A 17857-nucleotide genomic window follows, 5' to 3' on the forward strand; every position below is an offset into this window, starting at 1 on the left:
GAGGCGGAGCTTGCAGTGAGCTGAGATCCGGCCACTGCACTCCAGTCCGGGCGACAGAGCGAGACTCCGCCTCAAAAAAAAAAAGAAACTGGATTTCCCATACACAAAATAAAACTAGACCCAATATTCTCACTATATACAAAAATCGACACAAAATGTATTAAAAACTTAATTTAAATATAAGACCCAAAGCTATAAAACATCTTCAAGGAAATGTAGAGGAAGTGCTTCAGGACATTGCTCTAGGCAATGATTTTATGGCTAAAACTTCAAAAACACAAAACAACAAAAGGAAAGACAGACAAGAGGCACAAACTAGACTATATTAAACTAAAAAGATTCTCTGCAGCCAAAGAAACAATCAACAGAGTGAAGAAAAAATCTATAGAATGGAAAAAATATTTGCAAACTATTGATCCAACAAGGGACTAATATCCAGAATACACAAGAAATTCAAACAACTCAACAGTAATAAAAAGAACAACAACAAAAACACCATCTTACCCCATGTAGGCTGGCTATTACTAAAAAGAAACAAAGTAAAAGATTCTGATGAGAATGCAAAGAAAAGGGAAATTTTATACATTATTAGTAGGAATGGAATATAAATTAGTGTAGCTATTATGGAAACAGTATGACGTTTCCTCAAGAAAACTAAAACTAGAACTACCATATGATCCAGCAATTCAACTACTGGCTACTTATTCAAAGGAAAGTAAGTAGTCATATCAAAGGTATACCTGTACCCCATTTTTATTGCAGCCCTAAATTCACAATAAGAAAGATATGGAATCAACCTAAGTGGCCATTAACAAACGAGTGGATGAAGAAATGTGTAGGTACACAACAGAGTAGTACTCAGTCATAAAAAGAATGAAAATCTTCCATTTGCAGCAACATGAATGAAATTAAAGGTCTTTATGGTCAGTAAAATAAGCCAGGCCAGAAAGACAAAGATCGCATGTTTTTACTCATGTGGGAGCTAGAAAAGTTGATCTCATGAAGGTAGAGAGTATATTAGTAGTTACTAGAGGCTTTTGGAAGGGTTTGCAGTGGTGTGTCTGAAGAAAGGTTGGTAAATGGTGCAAATACACAGATATAGTATGTGTTGAATAGCACAGTGGGGCAACTATGGTTGATAATAATTTTTTTATGTTTCAAAATAACTAGTATGAAGATTTGAAATGTTCTCAACACAATGAATGATAAATGTTTGAGGTGATGAATATCCTAAATGCTCTGATTTGATAATTATACATCATATGCATGTATGAAAACATCATATATATGCCATAAATATATACTGTTATGATGTATCAATAAAAAATATAAAAATACAACACAAGCATACACACAAAAAGAATCAACTTACCCCTTAAAATTGTGTATAGATGTCACAAAATAGAAGGCAAAAACCTTTTTTTTAAAAAAAGTATTTTTAATTTTTGTGGGTACATAGTAGGTAGATATATTTATGGGGTACATGAGATATTTTGGTACAGGCATACAATGCATGATAATCACATCGTGGAAAATGGAATATCTGTCCTCTCAAACATTTATCCTGTGTGTTAACAAACAATCTATTAGTTATTTAAAAATGTACAATTAAATTATTATTGACTATAGTCCCCTGTTGTGCTATCAAACACTAGGTCTTCTTCATTCTTTTATTTTTTTTCTACCATTAAACATTGCCACCTCACTCCTTCCCTCCCTCTTCCCCACCAACTTCTGGTAACCATCCTTCTATTCTCTATCTCCATCAGTTCAAATGGTTTTGATTTTTTAGGTCCTACAGATAAGTGAGAACACATGATATTTGTCTTTCTGTGCCTAGCTTATTTCACATAATATAATGACTTCCAGTTTCATCCATGTTATTGCAAATGATAGGATCTCATTCTTTTTGTATTCTTTTGAATAGCACTCCATTGTGTATAAGTACCACATTTGCTTAATCCATTCATTGGCTGATGGACACTTGGGTTGCTTCCAAATCTTGGCTGTTGTTAACAGTGCTACAACAAATGTGGGAATACAGATATCTCTTCTATATACTTTCTCTGGGGGTATAACAGGCCAAACAGTGAGATTGCTGGGTCATATGTTAGCTCTATTTTTAGTGTTTCAAGGAACTGCCAATCTGTTCTCCATAGTGTTTATACTAATTTACAGTTTCACCAATAGTGTATGAGGGTTCCCTTTTCTCCACATCCTCACTGGCATTTGTTATTGCCTGACTTTTCAATAAAAGCCGTTTTAATGAGGGTGAGGTGATATCTCGTTGTAGTTTTGATCTGCATTTCTCTGATGATCAGTGATGTTGAGCACCTTTTCATATACCTGTGTGCCATTTGTATGTCTTCTTTTGAGAAGTGTCTATTCAAATCTGCCTATTTGTAAAACAAATTACTAGATTTTTTACTATAGAGTTATTTGAGCTCCTTATATATTCTGTTAATCCCTTGTCAGATGAATATCTTACAAATAGCTTCTCTCATTCTGTGGGCTGACTGTTCACGTTATTGATTGCTTCCTTTGATGTGCAGACAGTTTTGAACTTGATGTGTTCACATTTGTCCATTTTTGCTTTTGTTTTCTGTGCTTGAGGGGTATTACTCAAGAAATTTTTTACCAGACCAATGTCCCAGAGAGTTTCCCACTGTTTTCTGTTCTTAGTTTTGTAGTATAAGGTCTTAGATTTAAATCTTTAATCCATTTTGATTTTATATTTGCATAAGGAGGGAGATGGAGATCCAGTTTCATTCTATTGCATATGGATATCCAGGTTTCCCAGCACAGTTTATTGAAAAGACTGTCTTTTCCCCATTGTATTTCCATGGCATCTGATGTGCTTTGGCTCTGTGTCTCCACCCAAATCTCATCTTGTAGTTCCCATAATTCCTACATGTTGTGGAAGGAACCCAGTGGGAAATGATTGAATCATGGGGAAGGGTCTGTGCTGTGTTATTCTTGTGAATGAGTTTCATGAGATCTGATGGTTTTAAAAACCCAGTTTCCCTACACAAGCTCTCTCTTTTTGTCTGTCACCATCCATCTAAGATATGACTTGCTTTTCCTTGCCTTCCAACATGATTATGAAACCTCCCCAGGCATGTGGAACTGTAAGTCCATTAAACCCCTTTTCCTGTATGAATTTCCAAGTCTCAGGTATGTCTTTGTCAGCAGTATGAAATGCAGTAATACAGTAAGACGTACCAGTAGAGTGGGGCGCTGCTGAAAAGATACCAGAATATGTGGAAATGACATTGGAACTGGATAACAGGCAGAGGATGGAACAGTTTGGAGGGCTCAGAAGAAGACAGGAAAAGGTGAGAAAGTTTGGAACACTCTTGACACTTCTTGAATGGCTTTGACCAAAGTGCTGATAATGAAATGGACAGTGAAATTCAGGCTGAGGTGGTCTCAAATGGAGATGAGGAACTTCTTGGGAACTGGAGCAAAGGTGACTCTTGTTATGTTTTAGCAAAGAGACTGGTGGCATTTTGCTCCTGCCCTAGAGATTTGTACAACTTTGAACTTGAGAGAGATGATTTAGGGTATCTGGAAGAGAAATTTCTAAGCAGCAAAGCATTCAATAGGTGACTTGGGTGCTGTTAAAGGCATTCAGTTTCAAAAGGGAAACAGAGCATAAAAGTTCAGAAAATGTGCAGCCTGACAATGCAGTAGAAAAGAAAATTCCATTTTCTGAGAAGAAATTCAACCCAGCTGCAGAAATTTGCATAAGTAATGAGGAGCCAAATGTTAATCTCCAAAAAAAAAAATGGGGAAATGTCTCAAGGGCATATCAGAGACCTTTGAGGTAGCTCCTCCCATCACACGCCCAGAGGCCTAGGAGGAAAACATTGTTTCATGGGCTGGGCCCAGGGCATCCCTGCTCTGTGCAGTTCAGGGACTTTGGACCCTGTACTCCAGATGCTCCAGCCATGACTAAAGAGGGCAAGGGGTAGCTTAGGCCGTGGCTTCAGAGGGTGTGAGTGCAATCCCCAAGCCTTGGCAGCTTTCACATTGTATTGAGTCTGCGGGCGTACAAAAGTCAAGAATTGGGGTTTGGAAACCTGCCTAGATTTCAGAAGATGTATGGAAACACCTGGATGTCCATGCAGAAGTTTGCTTCAGGGGTAGGGCCCTCATGGAGAACCTTTGCTAGGGCAGTGCGAAAGGAAAACGTGGGGTTGGAGTCCTCACACAGAGTCCCTACTGGGACACCACCTAGTAGAGCTGTGAGAAGAGGGTTCCCATTCTCTAGGCCCCATAATGATAGATCCACCAACAGCTGCACTGTGCACCTGGAAAAGCTGCAGACACTCAATGCCAACCCATGAAAACCCTGCAAAATTATAGGGGCGGAGCTGCCCAAGACCATAGGAACCAACCTCTTGCATCAGCATGACCTGGATGTGAGACAGGGTGTCAAAAGATATCATTTTGAGGCTTGAAGATATGACTGCCCCACTGGATTTTGGATTTGCCTGGGGCCTGTAGCCCCTTGGTTTTGGTTGGTTTCTCCCATTTGGCACATCTGTACTTACCCAATGCCTCTACCTCCATTGTATATAGGAAGTAAGTAAATTGCTTTGGATTTTACTGGCTTATAGGTGGAAGGAACTTGTCTAGTCTCAGATGACATTTTGGATTGAATCATAGGGGTGGGTCTCTCCCATGCTTTTCTTGTGATGGTGAATGAATCTCACGAGATCTGATGGTTTTAAAAATTGGAGTTTCCTTGCACAAGCTCTCTCTTTTTGTCGGCCACCATGCATGTAAGATGTAACTTGCTTCTCCTTGCCTTCTGCCATGATTATGAGGCCTCCCCTGCCATGTGGAACTGTAAGTCCGTTAAACCCTTTTTCCTGTATAAATTACCCAGTCTCTGGTATGTCTTTATCAGCAGTGTGAAAATGAACTAATAGAGCATCTTTGTCAAAAATGAGTTAACTGTAGCTGTGTGGATTTTTTCTGGGGGCGCTATTTTTTTCCATTGATCTCTATATCTGTTTTATGCCAGTACCATGGTGTTTAGCTTCTTATATCTCTGTAGTATAGTTTTAAGTCAGTGATGTGATTCCTCTGTTTGTGTTCTTTTTGCTCAGGATACTTTGGCTATTCTATGTCTTTTGTGAATCCAAATATATTTTAGGAATGTTTTTTCTATTTCTGTGAGGAATGTCATTGGTATTTTGATAGAGATTGCATTGAATCTGTAAATTGTTTTGGATACTAGGAACATTTTAACAATATTGGTTCTTTTAATCCATGGACATGGAATATCTTTCCATTTTTTAATATCCTCTTCAATTTCTTTCATCAGTGTTTTACAGTTTTCATCAGAGAGATCTTTCACTTTGCCAATTCCTAGGTATTTAATTTTATTTGTGCCTATATTTAAATGCAATTTTAAAAAATTTCTTTTTCAGATTGTGCATTGTTTGCATATAGAAATGGTACTGATTTTTGTATGGTAATTTTGTATTCTGCAATTTTACTGAATTTGTTTATTAGTTCTAATAGTTGTTTTTTGGTGGAGTCTTTAGGATTTTCCAAATGTAAGATCATTATCATCTGCAAACAAAGAAAGTTTGATTTCTTCTTTACCAATTTGGATACCCTCTCCCTCTGTTTATTTCTCTTTTCTGGTTTTTCTAGCTAAGACTTTCTGTACTGTGTTGAATAACAGTGGTGAATATTGGCATACTTGTCATGCTCCAGATCTAGGAGAAAAAGCCTTAGTTGTTCCCCATATAGTGCAATACTAGCTCTAGGTCTATCATATATGACTTTTATTGTGTTGAAGTATATTTCTTCTATACTCAGTTTTTTGAAGTTTTTTTTTTTTTTTATCATGAAGGGATGTTGAACTTTACAAATGCTTTTTCAGCATCATTTAAAATGATATGTTTTCTATGCTTCCTTCTGTTGATAAAATGTATCAATTGATTTGTGTAAGTTGAACCATCCTTACCTTCCAGGGATAAACCCTACTTGGTCATGATGAATGATCTTTCTGATGTATTGTTGAATTTGTTTTGTTAGTATTTAGTTGATGACATTTGTGTCAATATTCATCAGAGATATTGGCCTGTAGTTTTCTTTCTTTCCCTTTCTTTCTTTTTCTTTTTTTCTTTCTTTCTTTTCTTTTCTTTCTTTTTGTCTTTATGTTTGTTTGTCTGGTTTCTCCTTTTTAGATGTAAGTACTTATAGCTATACATTTCCCTCCTACTACTTTTGCTGTATCCCATATGTTTTGGTATACTGTTTTTCCATTATCATATGTTTGAAGATATTTTTCAATTTCCTTCTTAATATCTTCATTGACACATGGTCATTCAGAAGCATTTACAAAAAATTTTGATGTATTTGTATTATATCCACAATTCCTCTTATTATTGATTTCTACTTTTAATCCATGGTGGACAGAGAAGATGCTAGATATTATTTTAATTTCAGAATGTTTTGAGACTTGTTTTGTGAACTACCAGATAATCTATCCTTGAGAATGAACCATGTTTTGAAGAAAATAATGTGTATTCTGCAGCCCTTGGATAAAATGTTCTCTAAATATCTACTAGTTCCATTTATTCTATAGTGCAGATTAAGTCCAATATTTCTTTGTTGATTTTCTTTCTGGGAGATCTGCCCAATGCTGAAAGTGAGGCACTGAAGTCTCCAGCTATTATTGTATTGGTGTCTATCTCTCTTGTTATTTCTAATAATATTTTCCTTATAGATTTGGATGCCTTAGTGTTCAGTGCATATATATTTATAATCATAAATATGCATGATTTTTGATTTATGCAAAATTGTAATTGACCCCTTTATCGAACCCCTTATTATTACATAATTACCTTCTTTGTCTCTTCTTATTTTGACCCCCCTTATTATTTAACCCCCCTATTATTACATAATTACCTTCTTTGTCTCTTCTTACAGTTCTTGTCTTGAAATCTATTTTGTCTGACGTAAGTATAGATAATCCTGCTCTTTTTTTGGATTCCATTGATATGTAATATCTTTTTCTACCCTTTTATTTTCAGTCTTTGTGTATCTTCATAGGTGAAGTGTATTTCCTGCAGGACACAGGTCATTAGGTATTGTTCTTTCACCCATTCAGCCACTTTATGTCTTTTGATTGGAGAGTTCAGTTCATTTACATTCAATGCTATTATTGATGAGTAAGGGCTTACTCCTATCATTTTATTAATTGTTTTCTGATTGCTATGTGGTCTTCTCTTTCTTCTTTTCTTCCTTCCTGTCTTCCTTTTAGTAAAGGTAATTTTCATTGGTGGTACACATTAATTTCTTGCTTTTTATTTTTTGCATATCTGTTGTATGTTTTTTTCATTTGAGTTTACCATGAAGCTTACAGATACTATCTTATAACCCATTATTTAAACTGATGAAAACATAACACTGATTAGATAAACAAACAAACATGTAGAGAGGAAACTAATAAAAATTCTACACTTTAACTTTGTCTTCCCAATTTTTAACTTTTTGTTGTTTCTCTTTATGTCTTTTGTTACTACGTGTTGAAATGTTGTAGTTGTTATTTTTTATTCATTCATTATTTAGTCTTTCTATTTAAGTCCAGAAGCTTACATACCACAATTACAGTGTTACACTAATCTGTGATTTTCTGTCTGCTAACTAGTACCAGTGAGTTTTTACCTTCTGATGATATCTTCTTGCTCATTGACACATTTTTCTTTTAGCATGAATAACTCCTATTAGCATTTCTTGTAGGACAGGTCTGGTGTTGACGAAATCCCTCAGCTTTCATTTCTTGGGAAGGTCTTTGGGTTTTTTCATACTTACAGTGTGTTTTCACTGGATATACTATTCTAAGGTAAAAGTTTTTTTCTTTCAGCACTTTAACTATGACATGCCATTCTCTCCTGACCTGTAAAGTTTCCACTGAAAAGTCTGCTGAACAAAACATTGGAGCTCTATTGCATGTTATTTGTTTCATTTATCTTGACGCTTTTAGGATCCTTTCTTTTTCCTTGACCTTTGACAGTTTGCTTATAAAATGCCTTGAGGTAATCTTCTTTGGATTGAATCTGCTTGGTGTTCTATAACCTTCTTGTATTTCTATTTTGATATCTTTCTCAATGTTTGGAAAATTCTCTGATATTTTCCCTTTGAATAAACTTTCTACTTATATCTCTTTCTCCACCTCCTCTTTAAGGACAATAACTCTTAGATTTATCCTTTTGGGTCTATTTTCTAGATCTTGTAGGCTTGCTTCATTGTTTCTCATTATTTTTTGTCTCCTCTGATTATGTATTTTCAAGTAGCTTATTTTCTAGCTCACAAATTCTTTCTTCAGTTTGATCAATTCTGCTGTTAAAAGACTGGTACATTCTTCAGCATGTCAGATGCATTTTTTCATGTCTATAATTTCTACTTAATTCTTCTTAATTATTTCAATCTCTGTTAAATGTATCTGATAAAATTCTGAATTCATTCTCTGTATTATCTTGAATGCCTTTTAGTTACCTCTAAACAGCTATTTTGAATTCTCTGCCTGAAAGGTCATTTATCTATGTTTCTTCAAGATTGGTCCTTAGTGTCTTATTTAGTTGATTTGGTGAGGTTGTGTTTTTCTAGATGGTGTTGATGCTTGTAGGTGTTCTTTGATGTCTGGGCATTGAAGAATTAGGTATTTATTGTAATTTCACACTCTGGGCTTGTTTGTGCCTGTCTTTCTTGGAAAGGCTTTCTAGGTGTTTGAACGGACTTGCACCCCAGCCCAATGACACTGTGGTGTTTGCAGACTCATAGAGGTACCACCTTGGTAGTCTTGGATAAGATCTGGAAGAATTCTCTGGATTATCAGGCAGAGACTCTTGTTCTTTTCCCTTACTTTCCCTCAAACATATGGAGTCTCTCTTTCTGTGCTGAGTCACCTGGAACTGAAGCTATGGTGATGCAAGCATGCTGTTGCCACAACTGGGACTGTGCCTATTCAGACCTGAGGACAGCACAGCAGTGGGCTTTGTGCAAGGCCCTTTCCTTTAGGGGGGTGAGTTACCCCATGCTGTGGTCATGTCTAGAGATGCTGTCTGGGAGTCAGGAATTGGAGTAAAAAATCTTAGTAATTTACCTGATGTTCTCTTCTTCTGCAGCGAAACTGCCACTCAAACCACAATACAAAGTCCTTTCCACTCTTCTCTCCTTTCCACAGGCAGAGTTGCCTCTCCCTGTGGCCACCATCACTGCTAGTCTACAGGGATTTCTCCTAGGCCACCTCCCATGTTTGCTTAAAGCCCACGAGTTCTTCCATCAGCTTGTGGTGAATAATGCCAAGCCCTAGGTCTCATTCTTCAAGGCAATGGGCTCCCCTCTGGCCCAGGCAGGTCCAGAAATGCTGTCCAAGAGCCTAGGCCTGTACTCGGGGACCCCAAGAGCCTGCTTGTTGGTCTATCCCTCTGTGGCTGAGCTGGTCCTAGAATGCAAGATGAAGGCCTGTTTACTTTTCCCCCTGCTTTCCTCAACAGTAGGAGTCCTTCATCTTGGTCACCACAGCTGGGAATATGCTGGGTCTCCCCTGAAGCCAGCACATCTGAGAGCCCAAGGCCCGTGGTGTACTTCCTCAGTATCACTTCTGGTTATTCAGGGCCCAAGGGCATTTTAGTCAGCAGGTGATTTTTCCTGGTAGGACTGGGTGCTTCCCATCAAGGTTATCTGGTTCCCTTTTGTCCCAGGATGTCTCTACAAATGTCAGGGCATAGAATGGGGGCCTCATGACTCTACCTGGTGCCTTATCCTACTGTGGTTGAGCTGGTGTGCAAAATGCAAGAAAAGAGGACTTTTCCTCTTTACTTTTCACTCTCTTCTCCTTAAGAGGAAGGAATCACTTTTATTGTTATGAGCTTCACTGCCTGCAGTTGGGGAAGGGATGGAGCAAGCCGTTCTTTAGCTGTGTCAGCTAGTATCTACCTAGGTCATGTGGCAACTTAATTCACTGACTCTAAGCACAGCCTAACCCTAGAAGTTGCCTAGAAATTGCAGTCCTTGTGTCTTACGCTGCCTTTCAAGTTTACTTAGGATCTCAGAACGCTTCACCCTGTGGTAGTATGGCTTGCTGAGTAACTCAATTTCCAACGGCTGGGATGGCTGAATCCCCTTTGGCTAGGACTGGTCCAAATTTTCCCTCTGTGCATTGGTGCAGGCTGATTTCAGCATGATTTTATTCTCCACTGTGACAGAGCAGCAGTGAGTTTAATGTAAAGTCTCCCAGTTTCTGTTCTTTCCCTCCCCGTGGTTCACAGGTTCTCTCTGCTTCCCTCAGGCTGCTGCCAGAAATGTGGAAGGGGTAGCATTGGCAATTTGAAACTGTTGCTCCTGCCCTCTTCAATGCCTCTTTCCGTGATACAAAGTTAAAACCAGATACTGTGATTGCTCACCTGAATTTTGGTTCTTGTGATGGTGCTTTTGTGTGTGCAGATAGTTTTTAAAATGCAATGATCCAGCAAGGAGGAGGGACTGTGTGGGCTTCTATTCCACCACCTTGCTCCACTTCAGTAACAACCTTTTAACTCCTAAGTTTTACATGACGGATTCCTACAAAAAGGGCTTATTAAGGTATTATTTACAATTAATTTGAATTTACTACTGAGGCTACTCAGGTGGATCTATACATAAGATCCTTTAATGGATTGTATTTTCTAACATTCAGCCTCCAACATAAGTTCAACTCAGCCTTAGGTTATATAGTGCTTTAAGCCAGGTTTGGTTTGGATTAAATCCATATTTTAAAAATTCAAGCATTTATTTATTTGATGCCTAAGGCCAATGTGATTGAAACATATGATGTACCCCAAAAGCAAAATCCAAAGCATTGGAAGATTCCAATTCAAAGACAGAAATGTATTCAGGAGACTAACAAGTGCATCTGTTTTTCTTATTTAGAAAGACATACTACACATACACACACACACACACACACACACACACAAACAAATCCTTCCAGAATCCTAGCCATTTTGAAAGTATAGAATTTACTGCAATTCTGTTTGTGGTGAGTGTTTGTTATTGTGCATTTTTAAATATGTGTTTTCAAATGGATTTGTTGGCATTCTAAATCTGGGCCTGAATTGCCTGAGAGGTGGCAAAGTGCCATATCTATACCTGGATGTCACTGACCCTCCTGCCCACTTTCCTTGTACTCAGGGAATGCAATTGCTATCATAACAAGGGCTTCTTGATTCTTTGACTTCATCAAAACATTTTATAGTTCTTTGGAAATTCTCAGCTACCCAGGAGTATCAAGAGCTGCTAATGTACAAAAAAGAGGTGCAGCACTCTAGTATGCCATATTCTGAGATAGCCAAGACATGCTGTCTACCTGAACTCAACTCACATTAATTGTACAAAACACTGCAATCTGATTTCCAGATAATGATGTTTCCTATTCAATAAATAAATTTTAGGCCTCATTTTTTCAATCTTTCTTGAGAACTGTCTTTCATTCTTTTTTTTTTTTGAGATGGAGTCTTGCTCTGTTGCCCAGGCTGGAGTGCAGTGGCACAATCTCAGCTCACTGCAAGCCCCACCTCCCGGGTTCATATCATTCTGTTGCCTCAGCCTCCTGAGTAGCTGGGACTACAGGTGCCCGCCACCATGCCCAGCTAATTTTTTTGCATTTTTAGTAGAGACGGAGTTTCACCGTGTTAGCCAGGATGGTCTCCATCACCTGACCTTGTGATCTGCCCACCGTGGCCTCCCAAAGTGCTGGAATTACAGGCGTGAGCCACCACACCTGGCCTTTTCATTCTTTTTTTAAACTTGATGTTACGTGCTGTCTTGGCTTCTGTGACTGTATTCTGTTTTTTCTCTGTCTTTTTTCATTATCATATCTGCTGAATTTTCATGTGTTTACATACATATGTATACCCTCACCTGGGAGACTTACTTTATCTTCAAAGATTTCTTTTACTATTTATATGTTGATGACTGCTAAAAGTGACATCTGTAACCCAGAACTTTCTTATAACCCAAAAGTAAAACTCTAATCTCCCTATCCCCTAACCACTGAGTGGACCCCTCCTCTCAGCCAAGGGCATCCCAAAGTTAACTTGAAAAACTCAGACCATGATGGGAAGTGGGGATCAGACATGTCTCATTATACTCTCCTCTCTGCTGGAATTCAAGCACAGCTGACCAGCATTAGCATCAATACAGAAACCTTGAGACTGACAGAAGAAACTCTTTTTCAGTCTATTCTCTCTGAAGCCTGCTACAGCTTCATCTGCATGATAAACCTTGGTTTCCACAACCCCTTATCTTAACCCAGACATTGTTTTCTACTGATTACAGGTTTTTTAGATAATAACTCTTTCAAACAATTGCCAATCAGAAAATCTTTGAATCTTCTGTGACCTGGAAGCCCCAACTTCCAATTGTCTCATTTTTCTGGACCAAACCAATGTAAATCTTGCTTTTTTTTTTGAGACAGAGTCTCACTCTGTTGCTCAGGCTGCAGTTCAGTGGCATGATCTCAACTCACTACAAGCTCCACCTCCCGGGTTCATGCCATTCTCCTGCCTCAGCCTCCTGAGTAGCTGGAACTACAGGCACCTGCTACCATGGCCAGCTAACTTTTTGCATTTTTAGTAGAGATGGGGTTTCACTGTGTTATCCAGGATGTTCTTGATCTCTTGACCTTGTGATCTGCCCTCCTCGGCCTCCCAAAGTGCTGGGATTACAGGCGTGAGTCACCACGTCTGGCCAATCTTACATGTTATAATTGATGTCTTATGTCCCCCTAAAATTTGTAAAATGAAGCTGTAACCCCACCACTTTGGATGCATGTTCTCAGGATCTCCTAGGGTTGTGTCACGGGCCATCGATCACTCATATTTGGCTCAGAATGAATCTCTTCAAATATTTTACTGAGCTCAACTCTTTTCATTGATATTCTCCTGGGCTGAGATCCTGTGCTACTGATAGAACACATCTCTACTGAATTACAGATATCTCAAATTCCCATCCAGCTTTGAGCCTGTAATGTCAGACAGATTATGAGCTTCCAAAATACAGTAGTGGAATGGGCATAGGATAGACATTCCCATTCCAAATGAAAGAAATTGGAAGAAAGGATGACAAATCCTAAACAAGCCCCAAAACTAGTAAGGTAAATTTCATTGGATCTGAAGGCTTAAAAGTAATCTTCTCTGGTTCAGTGTTCTGCTCTCCAGGCCCACTTGAACAACAGCATTACCTGCCTTGCTAGGGCTCTCTGGAAGGATATCCCCACCCTGAGGTGCTAGATGGGGGCATTTTGACCCTCTAAAACTAAAGATATTTGAAAACCTCCCTCTTTGAAACTAAGGAGAAACTAGCCCTGCCAGCTTTGGGAGTGCTATCCTTGATGATCTCTGAATTGCCTTTAGGGTCACTCTTGCCTTTTTTGATCCAAATAACTCCATAATCTTACCCTGTGGAATCTAAGAAGTTCAATATACTTCTTTCATTCTGTTCCATTTTTTTTTTTTTTCTCCTTTGTCCCAGTTGGCAGTGTTTCTGACACAATATAAGAACCTTTTGGCTGGGCGTGGTGGCTCACTCCTGTAATCCCAGAACTTCAGGAGGCCGAGGCAGGTGGTTCACAAGATCAGGAGATCAAGACCATCCTGGCCAACATGGTGAAACCCGTCTCTACTGAAAATACAAAAGAATTAGCCGGGCGTGGTAGCAGACACCTGTAGTCCCAGCTACTTGGGGGGTTGTGGCAGGAGAATGGCTTGAACCTGGGAGGCAGAGGTTGCAGTGATTCGAGATCACACCACTGCACTCCAGCCTGGGTGACATAGTGAGACTCCATCAAACAAACAAACAAACAAACAACAAAAAAACCTTTTCTCCATTTTCCCATCACATGATCTGATCTTCATTACTTTATGAGACCTTACTAGAATGGCATTTCATGTTCATACTTCTATCAAAATTTTGTTTATGATTATATGTAGGCTTTCTCTTCAACTCTCCTCTTTTCTTTTTGAGCCCTCACCATAATTGCTGTTACTGTCCAAATTACTACCAACAATCACTTCATGGTAATCTCAGCTTTTTCTAGTGCCACTTCAAAATTTTCTAGGCTCTACTCATCACCCAGTCCCCAAAGCCACTTCCACACTTTTAGGTATTTGTTGCAGCATCACCCTACTCTATGGCAACAAACTATGTACTAAAGTATTCAGGCTGCTGTTACAAAATACCGAATACTGGATGGCTTAAACAAGAAATTTATTTCTCGTATTCTGCAGGCTAAGAAGTCCAAGAAGAAGGTGCCAGCTGATACAATTCCTGGTAAGTGCCCTCTTCTTAGTTTGGAGACAGCTACCTTCTCCCTGAGTTGTTACATGGCCTTTTCGTTGTGATCACGTGGAGAGAAAGAGAGAGACAGAGGAAGAGAGGGAGAGCACTTCCTTTCTCTACTTTTAAGGCCACCAGTTCTTTCAGGTAAGGGCACACTCATAAGCTCACTTAATCTTAATTATTTTCTAAAGACCTTGTCTCTAATTACAGTACCTTTAGGATAAGGACTTCAACATACGAATTTGGAGAAATGCAATTCAGTACATAGCACCTCCTTCCTGAAGAGGATGACCGGAAACATTGATCTCAATAATAATTTAAAATAACCACAATACAAAGGGCCAGCATTATTTTTTGGTTGATATATACTTTTTTACCTATGATAAAATTTACCTTTCAAAGATATACAATTCAGTGGTGTTTTTAATATATTCACAGAATTGTTTACCCATCACCACTACCTCATTTTAGAGTATTTTCATCACTCCTAAAAGAAACTCAGTGCCCATTAACAGTCATTTCTCTTTCTCTCCTTCTTCCAGCCCATGGCAACCACAAATCTACTTTTCATCTCTATAAATTTGAGTATTCCAGATTTTACAAAAGTTACTAGCAAGTATGTGATCTTTTGTGACCAGCACTGTTTTAAATGCTTTAAATAGCTCACTTATTTAATCTTCACAGTAATCTTATTTCTTTTTTCTTTTTTCAAACTGAGTCTCACTCTGTCACCCAGGCTGGAGTGCAGTGGCATGATTTCAGCTCACTGCAACCTCCACCTCCCAGGTTCAAGCAATTCTCCTGCCTCAGTCTCCCGAGTAAGTAGGACTACAGGCGAGTGCCACCACGGCTGGCTAATTTTTTGTATTTTTAGTAGAGATGGGGTTTCTCTGTGTTAGCCCGGATGGTCTCTATCTCCTGACCTTGTAATCTGCCCACCTTGGCCTCCCAAAGTGCTGGGATTGGGTGTGAGCCAATGCACCCAGCCTCTTATTTCATATTTTATTATTACTATTCAACAGATAGAAAAACTGAGATGTGGTTTAGTAACTTGACCAAGTCACACAGTTCATAAGTGAAAGACCTGGGATTTAAGCCCAGACCATCTGTATTCAGAGTCTGTGATCTGAACCACAGCACATTTTCTTCCTCATCTAAGGAGATTCATCAAACTTTATCTCCAGTGTGACCAAGGATGGGCAGAAAAGCAACCAGAGTCTGTGGGAAAATAGAATATCTATGGTTGAGTGAACAATATTATTATAATACCCTAGTGTAGAGAAGAATCTCAATCTGAAGTGACAGTGAACAAAACATATTCAATTTCTTGGAAGAAAATGGGCTAAACAGAACTATGGTCAATGGTCTAGATGACTAGGGAAGGTTCCAGAATAAAGCGCTACGAAAAATAAAACTGGATTTTATTTAAGATAGCAAATATATTAAGTCTCTAAGAAGGAAATAACAAAACGGGATTAAATGTGCTTGAGACCATTGGTCAATTATGCTCATGTTGTTAGAGTCGTGTGAGGTGCATTCTGAAGGACACCAAGACCAAAAGAAAGCATAGTAACTTAGAATAATAATAATCATAACAAAAGCAAAGAGTTTAGAATACTTTTTAATGGTGGAAATACCAGCTCTTGAGTGTGTAGGTCCTTGGAGCCCACCTTATTAGACTTGAATCCTGTATTATAGCAACAGTAATCACACACTCTAATCTCATAAGAGTGTGTATAAAATATTTAGGGGGCCTTGATTCAATATTTCACTATTGACAGTCTCTGAAAGAGATAGGAGTGTGGGAGCTAGTGAAGGAAGAGAGATGATTAGGGACAAAGAAGCCAGTTACCATCTGTATTATTTTCCTATTGCTGCTACTGTAGGAGTATCACAAACTTGGTGGCTTAAAATAACACAAAGGTATTGTCTTACACTTACGGAGGCTGTAAGTTTGAAATCCTTTGTAATGAGCTAAAGTCAAGATTTTAGCACGGTTCATTCCTTCTGGATGATCTGGGAGGAAAATCTGTCTCCTGGCTTTTTTCCAGCTTCTAGCGGCTTCCTATATTCCTTGACGTGTTCCATTTCTCCATTTTCAAAGTGCATTGCACAGATTGGAGCTATAACCTGTGGATGTTAAAAAAAAAATGTTGAATGATAAAATAGAAGTTTGTGTGGCCTCTGTATAGCACAGATTGGAGCTATAACCTGTGGATGTTAATAAAATGTTGAATGATAAAATAGAAGTTTGCCCAACCAGATAATCAAGGGTACTCTCCCCATGTTAAGAGTCTTAGCTTAATCACATCTGCAAAGTTCCTTTTGCCATATAAATTAATATCCACAGGTTCCGGGGATAGGGCCTACCATACCACCAATCTTCACTGCTCTTCATCTTTCTTTTATATAATGCATAATTTTTATTTTATTAATTTTTTTAGACAGAGTCTCGCTCTGTCGCCCAGGCTGGAGTGCATTGGTGCATCTCGGCTCACTGAAACCTCTGCCTTCTGAGTTCAAGAGATTATCCTGCCTCAGCCTCCCTTTCTAGTAGCTGGGACTACAGCCATCCACCACCACACCTGGCTAATTCGTATTTTTAGTAGAGGTGGGGTTTCACCATGTTGGCCAGGCTGGTCTCAAACTCCTGACCTCAAGTGATCTGCCAGCTCCAGCCTCCTAAAGTGCTGTGATTATAAATGTGAGCCACCACACATGGCATAATTTTTAAGGGAATATTCTGATATATCAAATCCTGGGAACAGAGGCCGTGCATACTTCTAGTTTGTCATTCAACATTTTATTCACCAAATATTTAATAACTGTGCCCCAGGTATCCAGAATTTTGTTAGCCTTTGAAGCAAACCTCATAGATACATTCTTACCCTTATGGAACTCACAGGTTACGTCATCCTTTTTACTCAATCAAATATGTCATCCTGCTCACTACCTTTTCTACTAGTATGCAGAATTTATCCTTCCTATTCCAGTCCTCTCTTCCTAACTCTAAGACAAATAGGACCAGTATTTGGGGAGGATGAGACAATAACAGCATTCATTTTAACAAGGAACCTTTGTAACACAATTTGTTAGCATTAAACACCTACTAAGATGATGATTTAAAGTTCATTTATTAGGTTTATGTCCCCTAACCTGAGTTGCCTGGGAAAATATTGCAATAGCCCAGGCATGAGTTAAATTTGTTTAGGCACCTAATCTCCTTTGAGTAGGGATTAGTGGTTGCATAAATATTTCCCCAAGAAACAGCTGATTCCTGATTGCTGAAAAGTGAAAGTTTTCTTTGCTGCAAGTGCTAAATGACTTAGCATACTCAGATGTGCGAACTGCTTAGACTATCATCTCTATAGATAGGAGTCTGCTTCCACCTACTGGTTGGAGAATTTCACAATTATCAATACTCTACAGGTAATTTCTACTTGAATCTTTATATTTGTTTCGATTTGTAGGCATAATGTCAGCTCTTTTCCATGTAAGCCTTCTCCTTTAC

Source organism: Colobus angolensis, unplaced genomic scaffold (assembly GCF_000951035.1).
Source record: "Colobus angolensis palliatus isolate OR3802 unplaced genomic scaffold, Cang.pa_1.0 Scaffold11, whole genome shotgun sequence".
Classification (NCBI taxonomy): Eukaryota; Metazoa; Chordata; class Mammalia; order Primates; family Cercopithecidae; genus Colobus; species Colobus angolensis.